This window comes from Hyperolius riggenbachi, chromosome 5, assembly GCF_040937935.1.
Source record: "Hyperolius riggenbachi isolate aHypRig1 chromosome 5, aHypRig1.pri, whole genome shotgun sequence".
NCBI classification, from domain to species: domain Eukaryota; kingdom Metazoa; phylum Chordata; class Amphibia; order Anura; family Hyperoliidae; genus Hyperolius; species Hyperolius riggenbachi.
Genome location: NC_090650.1, coordinates 62,438,673 through 62,457,651, shown reverse-complemented (window position 1 = coordinate 62,457,651; position 18,979 = coordinate 62,438,673). Strand labels below are relative to the sequence as shown.

The 18,979-nt window shown below is 43.0% G+C and overlaps 1 long non-coding RNA gene across 1 annotated transcript; it reads right to left on the bottom strand.

The window, feature by feature from the left end:
* Positions 1-2,282: 2,282 nt before the first annotated feature.
* Positions 2,283-18,829, bottom strand: LOC137519627 (uncharacterized). The gene is made up of 3 exons (XR_011021050.1): positions 18,786-18,829; positions 5,860-5,951; positions 2,283-2,571 (listed from the first exon to the last, which is right to left on the bottom strand). It is a non-coding gene; the product is annotated as an uncharacterized lncRNA (long non-coding RNA).
* Positions 18,830-18,979: the final 150 nt, after the last annotated feature.

Sequence of the window (18,979 nt, the reverse complement as noted above, 5' to 3'; positions counted from 1 at the left end):
ACTACCGTTAGGCTTGCTACTAAAAGTGACATTTACCGCATTTAAAAGTATACTTTTTTCCTTCGAAATTTTAAACTCAATTTTCTCAAAAACTATAAGGTCTTTTTGAAAAATTGTTTTTTTCTCTTATTCCTAATGATCTCCTTAACATATCTTGCAAATTTAGGGTTTCTAGCATTTAAGGTGGATTTGCTATCAACCATTAAAAGTTGGCAGGTTTTTAAATGTGTATTTTTTTTCCTTTGAAACTTTAAAATTGATTTTCTCAAAAACTATAAGGCCGATTTGAAAAAAAAAATTCCTCTTGTAGCCACTGGGGGCCCCTACAAGCTCTGGGGCCCTGGGGCAGCTGCCTCCCCTGCCTCTATGGTAGCACTGGCCCTGCTCATAACACAGAAGGAGCTGGCATGCCCTTTTCTTATTTGCATTTCTGTTGCTCCTTTATGCCTGATCTATGGCTTGACTCTTTATTTAACAGCTATGAATCAAGCTGCATAAAGTTGCAGATTAGAGAAGCAAATATTATGGAGTTGAGATGAGAGTGCTTGTTTTGTAACTCCAGTTCTAAGATTAGTATGTGTCAGTTCTACATAATATGCAGCTGAACTGAAGAATTGCCCAGAGGCATTCAGCACATATTACACCAAATACTGTTGCCAGTGTTAACAGAATATAGCTTGATCCATTTTAAGATGCCCTTTATTATTATATGCTTTATGTTGTCAGTGAAGTTTATTCTAGTCCATTTTTAATACAAGTTTGCACTGATTTTTTTTTAAATATTTATTTCTTGCAGTTAGTGTTCAGTTAGCATTTATATCATTTTAGTCACAATCCCTCTAGTTGTGCTGGAGGGGTCTGTAATTTGCAAGGACCAAATAGGGGGAAAAGACCAAGGTATACTACGCTGACACAGGAGAAGGGTGCCAAAAAAACTAAAACAAAACCCCTACCATGTATATTCTGTAAAGACTTGGCTTTAGAATAAGCCATGGTTATCTACAAAAAATGTAAGCAGCACTGAAGCCAGGGACAAGCAGAGTTGTCGCCAGGGTAGGATGAAGTTGTAGAGCAACAACTTCCTGGGATCCAGAGTACGGTCCCCAGGCTTGGATTTACCTCACAGGAGCCTATAGGCACAGATGTTCTAGAACCTTAGACTTCTCCTTCATGAACCTACAAACAACCACCAAACTGCACCGTAAGTGTACTGGCTGTCCCTTCTCCCTTACTTCCCTTGCTCGGACTCATAGGTAGCTGCAGATGAACCTTAGTATTAGGTAGCCAGAGGTGCCCCTGACTGAAGGGAGATCTCGTCAGTGGAATTCTGTGAGCAAGGTGAGTAGCCTCTCATTTACACTCTGTTCAGGATTCTGCATAGGTAAGGCACAAGGGAGGCATTGGGGAAGGAGGGAGCTGCCTCTCCATCATCAGGCTCCTGTAGGCACATGCCTACAGTGCCTTATGGTCAATCTTGCCCTGAGGGTGGCTAAAAGCAGGTATGCTGCCATCAAGCTGTTCTGACCAAAATCATGCTCGCCATCTACACCAGTGTTCTGCATGAATAAAGAGGGAAAAATACTAACTGGCTGCCTGGGCACCACTTGCAATTAGAAGCATGTGAAATACCGGCAACCAGCTGAGTGGAGGGCCGATTGGTCCAGAGGAAGAGGTCAAAGCAGCTCTCACCTAGTTCCCTCTGCTCAGCTGTATGCACATCTTGTCCCAAGCTGCATTTTTCAAAGAGAGGTAAATCTTTTTAAATTGACTGGTTTATGTTATATAAAAAATAGTTTTGCGTTACTGTCAATGTTTTGTAGAAAGCACAAGATTAAAAAACATTGCAAACACAGAAAAATACTCACTACCCACAGAGGATGTCTATGTCAAGAGTCACAGAAATGAACCTTAGAAATTGACCTCAGTGATTTTGTAACAGTGTGTTCAGCATTAAAGGGAGCATAGAGAGCTGTAAATTGAAGAATTGGCATCTATTCTATGTTGTCTTTTACGCTTCCAGAAACCACAGTGAGGGCGGAAAATAATGGTTTCCCCTTTCAGTCCTTCCATACCCAAATACAGCACACATAGCAGACCTGTGTATGTGTATAGCACATCAGCAAATGTAAAATAGTTTGTATTTCGTGAGGAAAAGAAGATAGTAAACCATGTTTCGCCTTTTACACAGAGCCTTGTGTGTGAAAAAAGGATGCTCTTTTTGCCAGAATAAAATTTGAATTAAATTTCACCACAAATTTACTGATAAAAGTGAACTACTCAGATTATTGACAGCACATGATATATCATCATGTAATGCTCTATTCAACAAAGACTAAGGGCCGGTTCACGCGGACGGCAAGCCGCGTCGCCCTGTGACATCTCGTTCAGAGGGTGGTGGTACAGCGATCGTTGGCTTGTCCTTGTGATCTGTGGTTTTCATCCCAGCAAGGGGACATGAAGATGCGATGACTGTATGTGGCCAGCATTGGTTCATCAAAACTATAATATCCAGTTTTACTTGTACTGGCTGGGAAGCTGAGATGTAAGAATGCACTTGTGCTGATCTGAACCCTAAACAGAAATCAAAGATTTCAAGATGAATTAATAGACCTAGAGACCACAAAACAGAAAGCAACAGACAAGCTGATCTATGTTATCGATCTCATCTATACACACGTATAACTTAAAGGAAACCAGAGATGAGTACATGTACAAGTTTTATAAATACCTGGGGCTTCCTCCAGCCCCATCCGTATGGATCGCTCCCATGCCGCCGTCCTCAGCCTTCTCCAGCTCCGGTACTGGGTCCCGTAACTTTCGCCAGTTGCAGCCAGTCTGAGCATGTGCAGTGCGCTCCTCCGTCTTTCCATCTCTCCCCGGCAGTGATGGGCTGAAATTTCGCATCGAAATTTGCATTTTTGCATTGTAATCGTAATGCGAAATTTCAGGGAAAATCATAATTAATTTTGTAGGTAATAGTAGTATCTCATAATTTTGCTTAATTTTCCGCGTAATTTTCATGCAATTTTGTGATATTCTGTGCCGACTTTGGCAGTTAATAGCAAAGCCCCCAAGCATGCCATTGCTATCAAAATTGGTACATATGTATATCAAGGAGAATATTGAGTACAAGTCATTCTTTCAAGTTTAAAAACATTTTTCTTTGCATTTTTGAAATTGGTTTTCTCAAAAACGATATGATCTTTTTGGAAAATTATGTTTTTCCCTTGTACCCACTATTCCCATTAACATAGGTAGCAATTTTGGTGTCAGTAGCATATATGGGGGCTTTGATATTAACCTCCAAATTCTGCACAAAATGACGTGAAATTTTGTGAAATTACGCAAATGTTTATGCAAAATTATGAATGACTATGAAATCAATTTCGTTTGCAAATCGTAATTACGTAAAGGCGTAATTGCAAAAATGTACACGAAATTTTGCGAAATCGTAATTTTGCTAATTACGATCATCACTGCTCCCTGCGGCTGGGAACGTTCTGCCCACGCAGAATGCTCCTAGCCACTGGAGAGAGACGGAGGAGCGCACTGCACATGCTCAGACCAGCTGGCCGAAGTAACGGGACCCGTTGCAGAAGCTACAGAAGGCTGAGGATGGCGGCGTGGGAGCGATCCGTGCAGATGGGGCTGGAGGAAGCCCCCGGTATGTAAAAACTTGTACTTTTAATCGTCTCTGGTACACTTTAAAGGAATACTATCAATTCACATATTTTTTTCAATTGACACAGGAATTGTTTGGGAAGTGCTGCTAAGGGCTCTTTCACATTAGGTTGTCTGCCTGCGGCGTGTCGTCGGGTATCTGCGGTGCGACGCAATCAGCGGCGGTAGCTGGCAATTAAACCCGACGGAAAACGCCGGCTCGCGGGTGCGTTGGATGAAAAACTGCGCCCGGGTGCGTCGGAACCGCAACGCATCGAAACGCAGCGTCGGGTGTGAAAGGTAAAATGAAAGTCTATGGACTTTCATTTTACCTTGGTTAACGCAAACGTTAGCCGTTTGCGTTAACGCACAAAATCTGCCCTAATGTGAAAGAGCCCTAAGTACTGGTGTATACATTTTAGTACATTTAACTTCTTTGTTTACTGTTAGCAAAATACTTTCAAACTTTACTGACGCCAAAACTGATGGCTGACTGAGCCATGAGGCGAGGGGAAATTCCCGTCACACTTGATCAGTTAACTCTATCTGTAGCTCTGTGTGGGAGAGAGATTAAGCTCCCAACAGCTGCAGCTGCCTGTGTCCTGTGTTTCTGACTGACGTGTCTGAAGAGAGCAGAGGAAATGTAACTAATTGTCACAGCTTTTCATACTGTTTTTGCTTTCAGAGTTTGATATGTTTGATATTTGCTTTCTGTAGTCTGATATGCAACTCTGGCTGTGCATTGAAGCAGACACCCCTTCTGCAATTGATTTGTCCCAATATAGCTAAATCCTACCCTCAATAAATTACAGCTTTTGCCTCTGATATTTAACATGAAAAGTAGGAAAATGTCTACACAGCTACTTAGACATTATTTGTACATTGTCATTTTAGAACACTTGGGTATCGATAGTATTCCTTTAAGTTCAGTTGTGCAAGAGATGTTTGTATATTTAAAATTATAAGCACCTGAGGAGACCTCTGTTAGGCAAGGTTCATGCTGATCATTGTGAAAAGAACTACAAGTTGTTGTTTTTTTGCATTAAAACTTGCATTTGTGTGCACATTTTCGCATGTGTGTTTTTTAAAACGTTGAAAATGCATATTTCTGGTGTGTGATTCTCCAATGACTTTCATTGGATGTGCAGCGAACGCATTTTCGCACATTCGCAAAATGCATGCAAATTTGGATAAGAGTGGACACTGCCTAAATGTTTATAAATGATTATATAGCAAGAATGGAAGCTGAATAATTCAATTTCATGTCTATAGTTATAACCTCCCCCACATTCATCTCCCTTTGCCAGTTACAAAATAAGATGCTTGACATTTTCTCTCTTTGCTAATTTCTAGCTGCAAAATAATGTGCTGAAATGGTTTATTTCTGTCCTGATGACTCCATAGTATATTCTCATTAGCAGAAAATTCCTGGGATGGTTTCCCTGTTGAGTGCTGGGATTGGCTGCATATGTGCAACGCTGGTGACACCTAGTGAATAATAATGGTCGGTAACTACATAAATGAAGCTGGTTAAATGGAACCAAGTTCACGTTTACGTAATTGGGTCTTCTCATATGTAAATGATAATAATAATAATAATAATAATAATAATAATAATAATAATAATAATAATAATAATAATAATAATAATAATAATAATAATAGAAATAATATTAGCACATTAGGTCACCAGCAGCCTATGCCAATTCTCATTATTACCTTTTAGCTTACTGCCTCTCCTATCTGAATGGGCAACTATTTTTAACTATTATTTCTGGCAGCCATTGCCCACACATCTTGTGTATTTTGTTTTTTTTGTTTGTTTGTTTGCTTTTTCCGCCTTTCCCAATGTCTTTTCATTTCTAGCATTTTGTATTGCATATATGCATATTTTAGGGCTTTCTTTTTCTTTTTTTTTTTTTGGTTATTTAAAATCACATGTTGACTAATATGACTATGTTACCATTATTTGTAGTGTGGGGCTCTCCGTTACCTTTTTGCAAGCTATCCAAATCTGTGATCTGGGACTCCAGGTTGCATTAAGTTGATATGACAACCAACTTGTGAGATGTAATTTGTTATTTCTTTTTTTCTTATTGTTTTTACTTACTCTGTACTATAATATGGTTTGATAATAATAAAGTATTTTGAACCTTTTCAACATTTACAGTTGTATGCTCCTTTGCTTTAGGGATGTACCTTTTAGATTTCTTTCATTTTTATTTGCAGTGCTGGGAATTCTTTAGCCCCATCCTTCTACAGTCTTCTATTACCAGACTCAGCGAGGAGCCCTACAGGACAAAAAGTTATATTTGTATGCAAATTGGTAATCTGAATTTTTTTTTACAAAATGCCTAAAACATGGCTTAATTGAAGGTAGAGTGAATTAAAAAAAAAAAAAAAAAAACACAGCCCCTGATTAAATACTCTTTTCTCTTAAGTTATGTTTTCTCCTCTGTTTCTGAGGTCAATGAAGACTGGGAGGTGGACTCAGTTACCTAGGGCCAGATGCAATAAATTGTGTAAAGTTAATATTACCTGCTATTACCGCAGATGGAGCAGCACCCGGCAACCTGTTAGCCACACAGGTGTTACCACAGTAATGTGCATGTTGCTACAGTAATGTGCATTTCCACAGAAACGCCAGAGGAGCTAAGGGGATAACAGGCACTGCTTCCGGTGCACAGCAACCATATGCAGTATATTGCATTTAGCTCCTGTACTTGTGGGTGGCTGCCTGAATGGGCCATGAAGAATGTGGCCCAAAACAGCTTTGTCTCAGCCCCTCTGCCTGTTTCTGTGGAGACACTTGCTTACTGCCAGTGCATTTTTAGGCATAGGCAGTACAGGCCATTGCCTGGAGTGCCATTGGTCCTGGGGAGCTTAATGCCCCTGGATTAAGCCCCACCCCTAAATGAAGCCCTGCTCCCTGACTAAGCCTCATCTCCACAGGTGTTCTATTACCTGCTTCTGCTGTGTGTGCCACAGCAGGAAGTTCTGTGTCCTGAGGAGCAGCAGGGAGGGGGGGGGGCACGGGGGGAGCTGGCTCCATGCAGGTCACCACAGGAGGGGGGTAGGCATCACAGGGTTTCTTGCCTGCAGTGAAAAAACGACTAAAAACGCCCCTGCTTACTGCACTGCTCTCAGTAGGCTGTTGCCACAGCAACATTATTTTTTTTATATTAAAGCCTGGTTCCACTGCAAAAGAAAAGTGCACAGGTAAACACACATGTTTTTCTGGGCGTTGCTGTGAGATTTTTGGAAATGCCCACTCACTTGTACCGAAAGAAGATGGTTTTAGGTAGAATGGTCCCTGGGCAAAAATGAATGTGGGGCTGCTTACATATTCATACTGTATGGACAGTAAACGTGTGATCCCCTACATTACCTGACTTGTCGGCCCCTAAGGAGCTTGAGTCCCTGTGCAATAGCCCAACTTGATCCTATGGAGGCACAGGCCATGGTACTGAGTGGTACAAAAATGCAATTGCTCCAAGCATGCAGTGCATTTGTACATGGGAGAAAATCAGATTGCACTTATTGAAATGAAGTATGATTGGCAAGGTGATGCAGCTGCATTTTGCATCCATGCCCTAATTTCATGCAATAGCTGTCATTTATGTGGATGCTACGGCAGCGCGGTGGGTTGGAGGGAGGATGGACGGTTAAGGTTAACCGTGTAGTGGTAGTATAGGAGGAGTGGTTAAGGTTAAGCCATAGAGGGGGGTGGTTAAGGTAAGGCATCAGGGGTAAGGTTAAGGTTAGGCATCGGGAAGGGAGGAGCATTAGGCTGGGAGGGATGGTGGTTAAGGTTAGGCATTGTAAGAGAAGGTGGTTAAGGTTACGCATTGGTAGAGGGAGTTTTCTGTATGAGAATAGGGTTAAAGAGTTAGGATTAGATGTAGTAAAACATTGGCATCATTTATCAATATTTTACTATCATAATTTCCACTGCTAAGCTGCTAAGTAGTAAAATATCAGTAAATTTAGCAGCCGCTATTTAGCGCAAACCAAATTTCCAAGTGCTCTTTTTGCAAGTATGGCCCTGTTGGGCCCGTCTTAAACCAGGTCTTCAGTGTGGTCATAAACTCTGCATTTCGTATTGAAATGCCACTAATTTACTTTACTGGAACTGGACTTTGAATTAACTTTAAAAAAAACTGCTGTTTCCTTCTGGTAACTTTTAATTTTATGTTATCTCTAAAGGAAACCTAAGCCAGGAGAAAAAGTTGACATTTACTTACCTGGGGTTTCTGCTAGCTCCTCATAGTCTTTGAGGTCCCTTTGTTTCCTCCAGGTCCCCTCCGTTGTTCAGCTGTCACCCCAACTAAGGTCTGTCACCTGCTACAGTGCATGGGCTGTGCCGGCCGTGCTCCTGTTTGCTCAAGCGCCGTAGCCGTAGTTCATAAAAAACGTATAACTCTGCATGTGTTGAATGTTCCCAACCAAAGTAGCGGGATTTAAGGAGGTGCGTAGCCCGGACAGTGCATGCTCTGTAGTGCAAAACCAAGCCAGATTAACCACGTCCGAACAGCGGTAATTGAAATATATGCCCTGTTTATGACTGCTTATTCCAGCCAGGGCATAGATTTCAATCACCGCACCACGCAGACTTGCCACTACCAGCCAATTGTGTTGCTTTCCCGTTGTTGCAGACTACTTGCTCTGCCATCCCTATGACAGCAGAGCTCTGTGAGCCGGTCAGGAATCAATTTCATTGGCTCCTGACCCCGTGATCACTGTGAACCAATCTCATTGGCTCACAGTGGCCTGCAGCGGCGGGTAAGCAGTGTGAACGGCGAGAGTGGTGGGTCTGTGCAGCTTGATGATGGTTGACCCCGTTTTTTGATACCAGTAGTCTCTGGTTCTTAAAGGGAACCTTAACCGGCGGGGAAAAATAAATTCACTTACCTGGGGGCTTTCCCAAGCCTCCTGCAGCCGTCCTGTGCCCGCGCCGGTCCTTCGGTGCCCTCCGGTCTCCCTCCGCCGCTAAGTTTCGTTTTCGGCCGACCGCCAGTCGTCCTCCGGCAAAGCGTCCTCTTCTTCCGCATTCCCCGTCGTAAAGAGCCGTAAAGCGTGTCCGCATGACGCCAAACGCTAAGGTGACCTTTAAGGGGCCCGGACTGCTGGTACGCAAGTGGTTAATTGGGGTGACAGCGGAACAACAGAGGGGACCCGAAGGACACTGAGGAACCTTAAAAACTATGGGAGGGCTGAAAGAATCCCTATGTAAGTAAAAGTTAATTTTTTTTTCTCCTTGGCTTACTTGTCCTTTAATGAGTTGATGAATATCCTCCAGCTTGTGTATTGTGCTAGCTTAGAGGGTCATTAACACTCTTGAATTTTTTTGGGAACGCCATCAAACAATTTGCCTGATCTTAGCTTTTTTTCCCCTTCTCAGTAAATGGTTTCTATGTTCCTCGAGGGATAAAAATAAATACCCTCCTAGCTGCAGGCATGTGAATGAAATGTATTTACTAAGCTGACACTGTCACTGTTTCTCATTGCTGAGTATGTGAAGGAAGCAGCTGGACGCGCTCTGTCCTCTCCAAGCCGCTGCTTCCTTTCCACACAAGTCGTATATTATCAGTAAGCATCTGTTTCCTTTTCTAGATCACGTTAGCAATTTTTTTTCTTTTTGTAATGGGAAGTTTCCCTTTGCCTGGACTGATGTTGCTGCTGCTCAGTTCAGGTACCCCGTTTTCCCCAGCTGCATTCTATTTTTGGCTACATTCAATTTGTCACAATAAAAAATTATTTTCAATCTGCCCTTTAACAATGGCTCATTAAAATTGCAGAGAACTATGTCTAAACATCCCTTTGTGTGTTTTGTTCTCATACATATACTAAACATTCGTTTTATGTTTATTGAAGTTGATTTATGGGCATTAGGAAAAGAGGTACCGTAGTTTTCCATAGTAGCTTGATTCTTTAGTTAACTGTTAGTTGTACGTTGTAAGACTTAAAGAGGCACTCCAGGCTAAAAAGATAACTGATAAACAAACAAACCCACAGAGCACAGGCATAGCCAGGGCTACAATAGGAGCAAAGGGGATAACTGCCCCAGGGTTCCAGCATCCATAGGGGCCCCCAAGTGTCCCCATCACCCCACTAAATTATGCAGCCAAGCACCCATTCCCTCCTCCCCCACAGCATTATGGAGGTAGGCACACACCCACCTTGTCTGAGTTCAGGGGGGCCCCCAGGTTACTTTTGCCCCAGGGCCCCATTTTAGTTAGAACTGTCCCTGGGCATAACTACAGGGGAGCAGGGGGGCACAGAGCTGGAAGGGAAGCTCAACTACCAATTTCCCCAACTACACTCCCTCTGATAAAAGGGTCTATCCTTCATATCAGGTGATTTTGTAGCTACGCTTGTTATGGTTGTGACTGTTACTGTTTACACATTTTTTTGTGACCTGTGCAAGATGGGCACCCAGTCTGTGAGAGTCACAAGTGGTTGACAAGGTAGAGGGTGTAAATATGTGGCAGGGGCATAAACGTTTTGCTGGCGGGGCCCATGTTTAATAGTTACGCCCCTGCCAAAGAGTGTACATTAATGATCTTAAAATAGACTTCTGAAATAGTCTCCATCTTCCTGGAATCCTTGAGAGCCTGGTACTCAGTATGTGACTAATACATTGGTTAGCTGGACAAGAAGCAAAGAAGAAGTCTTCCCAATTTGAGGATAGATGGCAAGTAAAAGAGAAAAAAAAGGGGCAATTTCACAGGGGCAGATTTGTCACAATGACTGGTTGTTAGAAGTTCCAACTGTCATGGCAACAATCTCACGAGGCTGCTGCCACCAGTGGTAGAGCAACACACTGAAGTAGTCAAGGGTAGACTTTAAAGGACACCCGAGGTGAAAATAAACTGATGAAATAAACAATTGTATCTATCTTCCTTCTCCTAAAAATGACTTTCTAAGATATTCCACAGTTGTATTTTATATTTAAATCTACTTTTTAAGTTTTTACTGTTTTATTGTTTTTGCTCAATGAAACATTAATTGAAGTATGCCAGAGCTAAAATCTATGAACTATTGACCCCTTTTATCTATTTCCTGCTCTCAGAAGCCATTTTCTGCTAGGAAAGTGTTTTATAGTTGTAATTTCTTATCAGTGAGGGTCACACTGTAGTCTGACCCAGTCCTGACTCAGGAACTGCCACTTACATACCTGATGTTTAACTCTTTCAGGCAGAGAAATAAAGGAACACAGCCTAGTTATTAGTGTGCTAGGCACTGTACATACACATGTCTGTCTCATCATGTCACATGTCACCTCGGGTATCCTTTAAACCTGGCTGGCCCCTCTAGTCATGTCCCCTATTACAGCACCATTATATGATTCCATGTGTAGCGCCTTCAGATTCCCAACATGGTTTAAATCCCCAATGTGGTATCTTTCAGAGTCCAGTTAAAGTGAACCGGAGATGAAGCACCCTCAAGTATTTTACCAGATATATCAGTGGGAACATTAGAGAACACACCTACCATGCTCTCTGTTTCATTCTTCACTGCTCAGCCTGCTTCTAATTAGCCCTGATAAAATCCCTGACTGAGCATTCAGTCAGACTTTGCTCAGGAATCATTATAGCTGAGTCATTATAGCAAAGCCAGAAGGGGGCAGGCTTGGGCTTGAAAAAACATCAGAGAAGACAGACTCAGCTATAGTGATTCCTGAGCAAAGCCAGACTGAATGCTCAGTCGGGGATTTTATCAGGACTGCTAACTAGCAGGCTGAGCAGTGAAGGATGAAGCAGAGAGCAGAGTAGGTGTTTTCTCTAATGTTCCCACTGATATATATGGTAAAATACATGAGGGTGCTTCGTCTCTGGTTCACTTTAAGTGTTCTCCATTGCCCCTGTACTGCTCTCTAGGGATGGCTGGAAATGCCCATTTCCTATTCTGCGGAAATTCTGATTTCCGTTTTTCCGATTTCCCATTTTTCTGATTTCCGATTTTTGAGTAGTAATTTATTAGTCATTTTTTGAATCAGACAATACAAAATTTTTGAATCAGACAATACAAATTAAAAAAAAAAAAAATGTAAACAACGGAAATCAGAAAAATGGAAAATCAGTCTAGTAAAAAGTCTAAAATTAAAATTTTGCTGAAAAATTCTGCTTTTCTGATGGGTCCAATGCACCTGAATTCTGTGATTAGCGGTAAATCAGATTTTCGCAGAATTCCAATTTCCGTTTACCAATTTCTACATTCCGATCAGAAATGAGGAAATTTTATTTCCACGCAATCCAAATGAGCATCGCTAGTGTTCTCCATAGCCTCCTAATCACTGCCTAGGCGTTCTCACGACTAGGCAGTTACTAGGCATGAAAAGGTCCAGGCAGTGAGAGGACAAGAGTGAGCTGACAGGACAGGTAAGGAAATACTTCAGCAGACTTCACTCCACTGTCATGGGGAAGGAGGAACAGGAAGTGTCCACGAGAAGGACCCTCTGGAGTCATACGCTTTGGTTTCTATCATTGGATGCAACTAGTTGCTAAGCAATAGTCTTGATTTGGACGTATTTTTAACACATTTTCACATATATGAGTATATGTGCAAAAAGTTACGGGCATGCATGCAAAAATTCATTTTCAGCAAATTAAATGAAGCCAATGGGCATGAGAAAACACATTTTCACATTGATTAATATTTCAGGAAACTACACGTGACGTAAATGCGAAATTAGACATTCTAATTACAATTACGTGTTAAATTAATTTTGCAATAGTTTTACATTTCACATTATGATTTTGCATCGTAATTTGCATCACTGGGAAAAAATACTAATATGCATAGAGCACTGGTTAGTCCTATCATTAGATATGTTATGGTCATCAGATCTAGTGTTGGGCGAACAGTGTTCGCCACTGTTCGGGTTCTGCAGAACATCACCCTGTTCGGGTGATGTTCGAGTTCGGCCGAACACCTGGTGGTGTTCAGCCAAACTGTTCGCGTTCGCCCGAACGGCTCAATTCCTGGCCGAACCTGGCCGAACAGGGCCCCTGTTCGGCCGAACAGGGCACTGTTCGGCCGAATACGGCCCCCCTATGGGGTCGCAGGCATAAGGGGGGAGCATGCCCCGATCGCGGGGGGGGGGTCGGAAATTCCCCCCACCCCCTCCGCTAGCGCTCCCCCCTCTGCCCGCTTCCCCATACAAAAGTTTAAGGAAAGTACCGGTGGTAGTGGCACTGTGGAGTGAGGAGGAGGAGTCCGGAGAGTGACGCGTTGAGGGAGGCCGGGCAGCGGGCGTGAGGTCAGAGAAAGGGCGGAAGTACCACAAGGGTACTACCGCTGAACCGCCTGCTGCCCGGCCTCCCTCAACGCGTCACTCTCCGGACTCCTCCTCCTCACTCCACAGTGCCACTGCCAGGCCATCCACTACCACCGGTACTTTCCTTAAACTTTTGTATGGGGAAGCGGGCAGAGGGGGGAGCGCTAGCGGAGGGGGTGGGGGGAATTTCCGACCCCCCCCCCGCGATCGGGGCATGCTCCCCCCTTATGCCTGCGACCCCATAAGGCCCCCAAAAGCGGGATGTTCGGGGAGTTCGGGGTTCGGCCCGAACATGCCGAACATCGCGGTCATGTTCGGCGAACTTTCCCGAACCCGAACATCCAGGTGTTCGCCCAACACTAATCAGGTCCACCAGGCCTTGGTGCTCACAAGTCGGTCTTTTTTTCTACCAGCTGCAGATACAAGCAGCACAACAAAGGCCAATCTTTTAAAGTGGATCCAAGATGAAAAACTAACTATAGCACATAACTTGTCTACATATCTGATCTAAAATGTAGATAGTTTGCACAGCAAATCTAGCTGCAAACTGCTTCCACAGTATATGATTATTTCTTCCTGTGATCAAATGAGAGCAGCCATGTTCTGCTTGTCATCATTACGCAGCCAAGCTGCTCTGCATCTCCTCCGCCCAGTCTGTGAAAACTCCACTCCTCTCTCCTCCACTCTCCGCCACTCTGCCTCTGGAATCTCGTGCATGCTTCAACAAAAGCCTTCTCCTCTCCAGGCTAACTCCCATGAGCACTTGCAGTATGGGACTCAGAATGCCTAGGTGCTGGAGTAGCTGTGGGGCGTGGATACATTCATTTACATGCAATTAAGTAATAAATAAAATGTAAAAAGACAAATTTGGAGGGAAGAATGCCCAATAAACTCTCAGATCCACTTTAACCCCCAGAGACCCAAATAGGCATCCGGGTTGTATGACTCCATGGCCAGACTTCATGTGCTGCGTGATCTGGTTTGCATGTATTCCTGTATTGCCTTATGTATGTCACCCCTAAATATTGTCTGTAACCTTAACTAATGTACAGCGCTGCTTAAAATGTTTGCGCTTTATAAATACAATAAATAAACAGGCCAATTTACACATTCAACCATCCAATAGTGTTGCAGAACTGAACAAGAGGACCCATTAGTAATGTACATGAGGTTTTAAAAAGAAGAAAATGGCGGAGGGTTTATTTTTGTAGCCTTTTGTACCTGTGTCTCTGGGTAAGCATGAAGTACATTGTTTTCTTCTCAATTTGACCACAGTGTGGTTACACAGTTCAGCTGCCCAGCTAATACCAAACCATTACACAGAAGTTTGGGGATCTCCAGTAGCAACTATAGTGACTACTATGGGAGCCAGGGACCTTTCCTCCAGGGCCATTTGTAGACTCTCACGCATACCATGATAGCTCTCCCTGGGCTCCTATTTTCCAAGTGACAGCTTCTACCCCATGCAGAGTGATAGGGAGTTCTTAAAAATAAGTATAACTCCCCTTCTCCCCCCCTCCTCCCAGGTCTTCTCCTCTTCTTTAGCTACTGACCCCAATTGCTGCACTTTGGTAACGGATCCTGCTGCTGGTCATATTGCCAACATAAGGTCTCATCAGTGATCTATGTACAGTGGAGCTGAGTAAATGGAATGTAAAAAGGAGGAGAAGACTTGAGTGGCATGAGCCATGAAAAAGTGATTTTCGTTGCCCTTGTGACTTGAGGCTGAACTTCTTATTTGGGGAGGTGAGAGGATGCATTTGTTAGGGAGCTTACGCTTGAAATATGGGGGCTATGAGACTACACTTGCTATAGGAGGTGAATGAAGCTATGCTTATTATCAGTGTTGCTTGATAAATGCTATTTTCGATTTAGAGAAAATATTTGCAAAAATATATTGTTTTTTCACAATATGGTCAAAGCAACCACATTTTTCCTTCTGATGTAACTATCAAAAAAAAAATGCAAAAAAATCATTTTTACCTCAAATGTTTGTGAAAAGAGTGAAAATCACAAACGTATTACAAAATAAGGTACTTATCCGTTAGCCGGGCGCATCCGGCAGGTGGCGCTAATTACTATTCCCCCTCCAGGCCGACATGGATAGTAGGGAAAGATGTAACTCTGGTGGAGTTTTGTCGCCACCTAGAGGATGCGCCCGGCTAACGGATAAGTACCCAAAATAATTATCAATAGCATTTTCGCTCTAAAGTTGAATTTTACATTATTTTTTGAGAGAATTCATGCAAAAAAAAAAAATCATCTGCAAATATTTTTGCTCATTACTGCTTATTATATGCAGGCAAAAGGTTGCACTCAAAGTATACGACTCTATAAGTGTGCATTGGGAGGACATTCAAAGAGGCCGCACATCTTGTAGTAACGTTCTTGCAGCCACACACTTAGTTGCTGAACACACAATGGAGCCACTAAGGGTTACAGTTGCTGAATGGTGAATAATGCATTTTTTAACACAAAAAGAAACCCCTTTATTATTATTTTTTTATTCTATTCGCTATGAGTGCACAATGTGTTGCTGTGAAATGTATTACTACAACCTGTCCCTGAACTGTGGCTTGCAGCTCATTTCATACCTGATTGAGTTCAGCTGTCTGTGAAGCGCTGTCCTTGTGGGAGTATCAGCTGTTTCATAATAAAGGATTGCTACAGCCCTAGGAATCAACATTTACACAGCCCAGCAGGTGGAAGAGAGCAGTGACATAATCCTTACATCATACGTTTCACATGGCTGGGATTATAACCAAGCGAGACCATGAAGCCCCACACCTGCATCCCTGAGCAGAGGGGAGAGGTAATATGGCTGAATGAGGCATCTTACACCCTACATCTGAGTGGAATTATGTTTTCAGGACATTAAGACATGCTTTAAACCTAAAATGTGTATCAGGGGTGCTGGCAAATTTTTGCTAAAGTCATTTTCGCACTGAAAATGCTATTTTCAATTATAGAGAAAATATTTGCAAAAATACATTGTATTTTTGCAATATGGTCAAAAGAAACAAAGGTACTTATCCGTTAGCCCAGAGTCGTTCGTCGCAAGAAAACAAACAGTGGGGGGATACGCATGTCCCCGCAGGCTGCCAGCATTGTATAGAAGCCAGAGGAGGGCAAAGTGGGAGAAGAAGACGAAATACATATTAGTTCCCATTAACAGTTATTGTTATGTGCCGTATCAATGCAATTAGCGCCACCTGCGGCGCTTCCATTCACACAGCACTATGTTAACTAAGCATGAATGAAATTCGCTACAACAGCGCCACCTGCCGGATGCGCCCGGCTAACGGATAAGTACCGAAACAAATTTTTCTTTCTAATGTGCAAATTCACAGAAAACATGAAACATAGGTAATTTTTTCAGCAAAAATCGTGAAAGGAACGCAAATCGTTTACATTAGTGCACAAATTCACAAAAAAATTGATTGATTGATTTCTAATGGCAATTTTGATCGAAAGTCGAATTTTACATTATTTTTGCAAAAACTAATGCAAAAAGAATATCTGAATTTGGGTGCTCTTTTGGATACCACGGAATAAACATTTCTGCATTTAGGATCGGAAATCTGAATTTTCATCCGGAAATTGGGAATTGGATTTTGCCAGAAATACCGCATTACCGCAACCTGGTAATTTTAGCCCAATCATAGAGCTCAGAAGCATTGGCTCAATCAGAGAATGCAGAGTCAACTTGGAAGTATTTGGCCAATCAGAGAGGCAAAAAATAATCAAAAGAAAGATTCCTCAGAAAACAGAAATCATCAGAATCGGTAATCGCCATTTGCGGAAATTGGAACTTCTGCAGAATCAGAAATCAGTATTTCTGACTATCCCCAGCCATCTTATGGCAGCCATTATATAATTATATTATTATTACTGATTTATAAAGCGCCAACATATTCTATGGCACTGTACAAAGTAAGCAACAAACATGGGGTACATAATAATAGAGAAAATGATGTACACCAAATATAGACACTTACAAAAACAAGTTAACCCCCTTGGCGGTATGAAATTTTTTTTTTAAATCATGTAGCGAGCCCAGGGCTCGCTACATGATAGCCGCTGCTCAGCGGCATCCCCCCAGCCCCGCCGATCGCCTCCGGCGATAGGCGATCAGGAAATCCCGTTCAAAGAACGGGATTTCCTGGAGGGCTTCCCCCGTCGCCATGGCGACGGGGCGGGATGACGTCACCGACGTCAGCGACGTCGGGACGTCATTGGGAGACCCGATCCACCCCTTGGCGCTGCCTGGCACTGATAGGCCAGGCAGCGCAGGGGTCTGGGGGGGGGGGCGCACGCTGCACCGGATAGCGGCGATCGGGCGCGGGCGATCGGGGTGCTGGCGCAGCTAGCAAAGTGCTAGCTGCGTCCAGCAAAAAAAAAAAATATGAAAATCGGCCCAGCAGGGCCTGAGCGGCACCCTCCGGCGGCTTACCCCGTGTCACACACGGGGTTACCGCTAAGGAGGTTAAAGTACTTCCTAAACTCAACCCATGTACTTACAGGGGTACACATACACTATGGTGAAAACCTAGGGCATAATGGATAATACTTTTTCCTAGCAGTGCTGGGTCCTTAGTTCAAATCTTGGCCAAGACACTATCTGTATGAAGTTTGTATGTTTGCCCTGTGTTTGCATGGATTACCTTCAGGTAGATACAGGTAAGTTTATTGGCTCCCTTAAAAAAAGGCCTTAAAGGGGCACTATGATGAAATTGATGAGAGCTGGTTTAGTCCAACACCTGTCGCTTCTGTCAGATTTCTACTACCTACTGTAAGTGACAGCAACATAGGAGAAAATTAATTTATGGCTCATTTTACTCTGGAAAAAATGTACTTCTTATTTGTTTATGTTTGCACATATTTTCAATTTTAAAATTGTTTGTCAAAGTGCCCCTTTAAGGTGCCCATATAGCTACCGATTTTGTGACCCAAAAGACCATTCAGTGCGATAATTCTATTGAATCAGATGAAAATTAGTGCCACAACAAGCATGCCCAATCGATAATTCGAACAATTTAGGGCCGGAATTAGTGGAATGTATTGATCAAGCATGCTGGAAAGATCTCAGTTAAGAGCTCTCAATTGGGTGTGCAACAGTAATGGCGTTCGATATCGTGACGACCCACGAATGCTATGGACCCCTGGCTGCTGTCCCCCAAGTGTAAATGTCCGTCTTGGTTCCTGTGCAGTGTGAAATCTCTCCTGTTTTACAGCCCCAACTCCCAGGCCTGATCTGCTGGCACCCCCATGTGGCACCAGGTGCATGACGTCACACACACACACCATGTGATACACATGCCATGTGGTGGCACTTGAGGGTGACAGAGGAGGAGGCCAGGAGTCATCACAGTGGGACAGGTGAGATTTTCCAGGACACTGGGGGGGGCGTTTACACTTGGGGAGCGGCCAGGCAGACGGCGGAGATACAATACAATACAATAACATTTTTTATAGCGCTTTTCTCCCATAGGACTCAAACGCCCAGATGGGGTCGCTGGGAAGATTGCTGAATCGGGAATCAGTCTGCAGTGTACAAGCAGGCATCAGATCTCTGTCCAATCAGATTTGATCAGACAGAGATTTGTCTCTTGGTCGATCTGCCCACACATCGCTCAATGTATGAGCACATTTAGATTGTAATGAATATTTGTATATGGTAGATATAAGACTATAAGCCCCTTTGAGGGACTGTTAGTAATGTAATCATGTCAGTGCTAAATTAATAACAATAATATTAATAGTATTGTTCGTTGTTCTCGTAAAAGTGTGTGTGTGTGTTCACTAATTAATGTATTGTCTGGTGTTTTATGTAAAAAAAAAATACCCAAAACTTGTATGTAGAGTTGATCTATAGTCTTGCAGTCTCTTCACAGGTTTCTATGGCAACCGGCATTTAGTGCAAGCTAACCTACATCCAGCGCATCCTCTTTATCTCATTCTTAGGTCTGACTCAATTGTCACCTTGTTGCCTGGCAACATAGTACATCTTTTGCTCAGCTGCTGTGATATCGATTGTTT